The sequence below is a fragment of the Macadamia integrifolia genome, chromosome 1 (genome assembly GCF_013358625.1).
Source record: "Macadamia integrifolia cultivar HAES 741 chromosome 1, SCU_Mint_v3, whole genome shotgun sequence".
In the NCBI taxonomy this organism is placed as follows: Eukaryota; Viridiplantae; Streptophyta; class Magnoliopsida; order Proteales; family Proteaceae; genus Macadamia; species Macadamia integrifolia.
Window position 1 is genome coordinate 31,632,420 of NC_056557.1, and position 6,777 is coordinate 31,639,196.

General features: G+C 36.7%; 1 non-coding gene across 1 annotated transcript; it reads left to right on the top strand.

The window, feature by feature from the left end:
- Positions 1-2,289: 2,289 nt before the first annotated feature.
- Positions 2,290-2,363, top strand: TRNAN-AUU. Its single transcript has one exon. It is a non-coding gene; the product is annotated as a tRNA-Asn (tRNA).
- The last annotated feature ends 4,414 nt before the right edge of the window (positions 2,364-6,777 follow it).

Consider the following 6,777-nt stretch of genomic DNA (forward strand, 5'->3'; position numbering starts at 1 on the left):
AAAATTGGGAACAATCGCAACAAAAGTAATTTCTTTAAGGATATGGTAACACTCCATATCATTCATTTAGTTGTTGTCATAAAGTTGTGTCCTTCAAAAATGTTGCTTGTTTTTGAGTTGCTAATAGCTCGAGCAAACGTGAAACTAAATAATGGTGAAAACATTGTCAATAAATGATCAATATCTGTTTTATAAGTGTTAGATTTATGATGTGGATAGTCTTCATTCCATGCACAACTCAAATTTGTTGCTCATCTTCCCAAAGATGAATTCGGCTAGCTATGGTGGCATGGGAACATGCCTCGCAACTTCAAGTGATGAAGGTGGGAGGTGGAGAATACGGTCCCCTTCAAATATGTCTTGAGAAATGTCATCAATAGACTTACCTCATTTTCAAAATCAAAAGTTGGTTCAAGCAAGTTGATGTCACCATATTCATGAGGTTCTTTTATTGGATATTCATCAAACACCGGTGGTCCACATAGATCAACATATGTTATAGGGGGTGTAAGGAAGACAATCCTCCAAATCTAGTCATATTTTACAAATGGTCAGATGTCATTTTGCGCTTTCGATCGAAATTTTGATTTGTCATTGACACTCCTTGTATGAGATCTTTGATTTTTTGAAAGATGAAAATCAATTTTTAAATGTCTTCTTAATCGGATGTTTAAATGACACGGAGTTTTCTTTAATCATTTAATCTCAAGAATCAAACCAACCACTTCATGCTGAAATTGTAACATTTTGACCTCAAAAGCTAATTTGGCAATATGTTAGTGATGTTAAAATTTTTTATCTTTACCCCTTGTTTGACTTGAAGGCATGGTTCTCTCCTCAATCTGGCTTTGATACCAAATGATGGAATCTCCCTCATGGGATTTTCCAAATACAAGGATCGAGAGAGTACTTGACTTCATAGTTAAAACTAATTTTGGACAGAATGACTTTCAGCCAATAATTTAGAGATAATTCTCTTCTCCGATATTCTTTTGGGGTGATTCAAATTATGAATTAAAGGTAAGACGTGGGGCTACAACTTTCGTGAGAAGGAATTTTTGAGAATTTGGGCAAAAAATGGCTTAAAAAGGCAGTCAAGTTACATGACTTACACAGTCCGAATCTGTAAATGCTAATTACTTCAAAAATTCAACTCTTGTAGGTTAGATATTTAAGAGGGTGTGATTCAAATCTTTAAGGTTCAAGGCTTAGCTCTTCTTGGAAGATTAAGTTCCCAATCTCTTCCAGGATGGGTGAAGCATAGCTTGGTTTCATAAGAGGAACTCTTCAAGGTCCACAAGGAGCTTAGAGCAACTTTGAATATTTTTTTGATTCAATTATCTTGTGTCTCTACAACTCAAAATGTGTCTTCTTTATATAAGATTACAACCTTTAACCTAAGAAACTACAACCGTCTTTTAGAATTTCAAGTTGTGACATGGATCAATCACAAAATACATAGGAAAATAAAAACTCAATAGAAAATTTAAAAATAGAAAAAGTAGATGAGATCTTCCATGCCTTGATGCAAGAGTTAAAATTTTCAATGCCTTGATGCATGCTTCAACTTTGTATTTTCCAATGCTAGTTCAAATGTCAAAATTGATTTCACAAGTTGAGGAGTCAAAGGAGTTGAGGTGGAAATCCACTAAGGATGTGATGAGTTTTAACCCTAAGAGCTCCTACGATATCTCAACCGTCAATTCCACTTGAGTTTCTATGCCTAAGATTAAACTTTTACATTACGTAATAAAACTAAGAAATATTAATTAAGGATTTTAAATGCTAGGCCTTAGTCTGGACTTCTTCATATGTTGGCCGGGCCTGCATCACGTAGTTTCATTCCCTTACCAACCATGGTTTTACTAATTGGTACTGGATTAGTCAATTCATACCGATGTTGCACAGGTCGATCCCATATCAGTGAATCAGTACTAATCAATGGTGAAAAAAAAAAAAATCTAGTTTTCAGAGAAAAATAGTGTAAATCCATCAGATTCGAATTTTTTATAATGATATCGATACAATTTACTAAATCTATGTTACACCCTCTCCTCTCACACCACTTTTAGTGTGTGGTATTGAACTACTTCAGTTTTAGAATTTAAAAGTTTAATGAGGTTCTTCATGTTGGAAAAGCAACACGTGAAACAGATGGCTGCTTTGTCACAAGGTTTACCAATCTTATACTTAAAATTTCTGCCTGTCAGATTGGTGTGTTTCACTAATTGGAGAGAAATTTTAGGACACAGAATTATATGATGAAGATAATTAACTTCAAAACTGTCAGCTAGAGTAGCTCAGCTGGTTAGAGCATCTGGCTATTAACCAGGAGGTCGAAGCTTGAAGTCCTTCCTCTAGCGGTTGCTCAAGACCTGTATATATTTAAAAGCAAATTAACCCCTCATTTGCTTCAACAAACTGCAGCAATAATATTATAAGAAAAGTTTTTGCATAAAAATTAAAAAAACTAAGGTTTGAAACCATTTATTAAATGGTTCAGTTTTAGTTTTAATTAAAAAATCTTGTGTTGTACTGAACCATTTATACCAAAATCAAACCACTTAACACACTTACAAGTAGCAAAGCTCATTGTCCAGAAAATGTTGTACCAAAGGCACACCTCCACATCACTACTATGCTGATGGTCCAATTGCTCATCCAAATGACCTTTGATATGAAAACTGTGATATGCAGATCAGTTAGCTCTTATAAGAAATTCAAATCTAACGGTTCACATTAAAACCCAAAAAAAATATATTTTCAAAAGAAAGGGTATGTAGATAATGATCTTATGAACCTTTTTTCGGGGATCATAACAGATAAAAATATTCTTATCTCTTGTACACACCAAACCCAATCAGATTACACAGGAAAAAAAACTTTTATTTTTTATGAATTAAGAAAATAAAAAGTAAATTTAGGGCCTATGGTAAATATACACTTACCAAATAATTTCATATAATTGGTTTCCTCCAATGTCTTAGTCTTGGCATTTGAACTTGCGACTTCGTGATTATCTTTACTTATCATAACAATATGTATCTCTCTTAAGATAGAAAAGTAGAAAAACTATGTCAAATAACCACTGTAGGGCAATGAGTTCCTATAGACAAATATTCTGTGACAATGTGTAGTAATTTCGTGTATACATTGCTCACATCAAATGCATGCATTTCACTAACCATTTGATGTCATGCATCTTGTAAATGTAATGAAATTTGTATGCTTTCTGTTATCTATTCTGAAAAAATGATATTAAGGCCTTGTTGGCCACTTAAGCTGGAGGTCCATCCATGAGCTGAGGAGGGTGGATGTTGGGTCTAATGAGGAGGAGCCAGACCAAGGAATGGGCCAAGCTCAAAAAGGATTGGTCTTAATGTCCAAATGTTGGAATGGTCCAAATGATGGTATAATGGATGAAAAAATGTCGTCAGTCCAATTCTTAACCCTCATCTTATGTATTTAGTTTAAATCCCCATGAGCTAATGCCTAAAGCTTTGGCATTTGAATCTGCTGCTCAGTCGATGACCCAAACAAGTGGGTGCATTGTATGAGCCAAGTGTGGTTGGTTAAATGCTTAGAGATGAAAATAATGATGAATTAAGCTTGAATATTATCTGGTTCAAATTGGGCACTCCCAGGGCTTAGCATTTTGGGTTCAATATCTCGCAAGTTGCCATATATTCTGAAGTGTTGATCCTAATTAGGCAACCAACACGTTGGAGAGATCTTTTTCCCTCTCTATTCTTATGTTTTGCAACAATTTCTCATCTCTCAATTCTCATACCATGTTTTTTGAAGTTTGTTTTCATTTCTGAAATTAAGCACATTCCCAAGTATTCTAAAGGGGGCCTAGCAGGCATGTAGAGGCTGTTTTATCTTGGAAGGACAGTTCATACTAATCCGACTGTACCAATAAGAGGAAACTAAGCTCATAAGGAAAGTGACTCGTACCACAACTCAACTCCACCATTTTTCTCCTAATCTTATTCGGGATCTATGATTGTGGTGGAGAACTTGATACACACAACAGTGAAGGATGTGACAAATATTTTAGTGCTTCATCAACATTGAGTTACAGTGGCAGTGATAAAAAAAGACAAGTCAAATTTACATTCTATTTATAATAATAATAATAATAATAATAATAATAATAATAATAATAATAATAATAATAATAATTTTATGCTCTATTTGAATTTCATTATTAGAAATCCAAAAACTTAAGCTATTAGGTGGAATTAACCCAACTGTAAATAGTGACACATTCAAAGTCTCAAATAACTTATGTGGGACCATATGTCTATAATATCTTGAAATAAAATTCATGTAGCCAACCCTACTTTGTTGAAAAAAACAAAGTTGCCGAGTCAAGTATTCATCAGGTTGATCATGAATATATGTGGGATATACAACAAGGATATAATAAAATAGCATTTGGCCAGTTGACCCGGTCTGCCCATACTACTCCTACGGCCTAACTTGGCCAAACTTGCCTAAGGCTTCTGATGTCAGCATGGCCTGGTGGATTGTGCACATAATGAGCCATGCTTATCACGTATGTAACCTAACCTTCATAGGTCCGAGCAGGGTCATCCCACCCTAGTTCTAGCTTATGCCTATTTGAATTAGCATGACACTTCTCACCCATTACCGTCTTCTACTATTAGAAGGTAGAAGATATGGACCATAACCCCCACCCTCTCTCTCTCTCTCTCTCTCTCTCTCTCATTTCAGTTGCAAAAGCAGCAACGGAGGATATAACCGTTCGAAGCGGCAGTGGGAAACAAGCCCACTCTTGATGGTAAGGTTGCAAAAAAGTTCAGCTTTCCTGGCCCAACTCTAAGTTCCCTCAGTTAGGCCTGACTCAGGGCAAAAAACAATCCAACCCTGACATGTCCTCTGGGCTAGGCTCCGTCAACCTTGATTGGCCCTGACTTCATTGTAGAACAAAGTAAGATTAAATAGACAAATTAATAATTCTAGGAAAATCACCAAGGAGAGAACGATGAACACGCTCTTTGGCAATGTTCTTCCTAGCAAAAATTAATGAACACCCAACCGGTACCAACTGTGGTGTGTACAATGTAGGCCACTAATTTCCAAGTAATAGAATTGATTGATACACTACAGAATTAGGAAACATTCAATGGCATACTACTGGTTGTGATCATGATAATGATCGTTTCAATAGTAGTGATTAAAAGCATTTTCTCATAAACATTACGAATGGGAAACACAGGAAACACGAATGAAGAAGACAAAGATGTAATATGAATGCTCAAAATCTATAGGAGATGAAGAGAGAAAGCATTGTAGATGCAAGGCTGGTTGAGATGGTTCACCCCAGAAAAAGCCATGAAAGTGGAAACAATGGCATCAATTTTGTCCAGGACAAAAAGGAAACAATGAATGATGAAAGGAGGGGTTTTGGACTTTTCACTCCTTTGTGCAAAGGAGGAGAGAGAGAGACACGATGTAAGAAGAAGAATCATTATATAACGTGACGATATATTGATCATTTTATAAAATCGTGGTTTATAAACAATTAGGGTCAGGCTGGGCTAGGCCCAGCTCAATCTGAGGCCTCAAATCTGGCTATGCCCAACCCTGATTTAAAGCCAAACTTACCCTAACCTACCCTGAAGACCAGACATCTTAGCCCAAGTCCTGTCCGAGCTTAGGATGGGCAAGGGAAGGTTGGCCAATAGGGCCAAACTTGTACCCATTTAATTGATGGTTATGCAGGGGTTTTTGGTGTAGGCATGTGGAAAAAGCCCTCAAAATTTGGGATAGTGCCCTTGCATTCCCCCATCAGTCTACAAGAACCCGTTGGTCCCAATTGATTTATATATTCTCATTCCATCACTTGTAGCTGTGACTTCTTTATCTGGTGATTCTCTATTTGTGTTTCTCAACCCAATTTAAGGAATTGATTATTGCATAGGACCTTGAGCAAACACCAAGGTCGAAGCAGGATGACAATTCAAAAATCAATAGAAAGAAGCGGAAGTTGAAGATTATGACATTATTGTGGAAGCATATCTAAATGAGGTTATAAATCGAAACTTGGATATTTCACCTCTGTTCCTCTCGGAACCCCCTACCCCACCCCTGCTTGCTTACCCTCCCCTGGTAACCCATCCCACCCCGCCCCAACTTGAGAATATCAGCTTTACTAGCCTCTCAAAGCGACCAGCTTTAGGCTATGGTACAGGGGAGCCACTAGATCTACTAAACAAAGCGCGCGCGCACAGAGAGAGAGAGAGAGAGAGAGAGAGAGAGAGAGAGAGAGAGAGAGAGAGAGAGAGAGAGAGAGAGAGAGAGGATTGTGGGGGTCCAGCCACAATCCACCGAGAGAAGATGAGGAAGAAAGGGGAAGCAAAATTGAAGGGTGAAACGGTGTGATAGAGGGAGATATTCTTTGCAAAATGACTCAATAAAAAATACTTATAAGGATAAATAAAATGATAATGAGACAAATTAATTCAATGTTGTCATGGAGGGCCTTTCTAAAATCCTAGATATTAGAATTGAAATAAACTCAATCAATTCCTAAAGGCAAGGCCCTGAAAAGCCCTCTCTCTCTCTCTCTCTCTCTCTCTCTCTCTCTCTCTCTCTCTCTCTCTCGTGTGTACTTTTTATATGGTTAAAAATCTTTTATGGATGCTTCTTCTTTTTTTTTTTTTTTTTTCTCGCTAGAAGGATCAAAATTTCATTAAATAAAAAAATAAAAGATTATACAAGGATCACAATAACTGATTTTAGACCTCC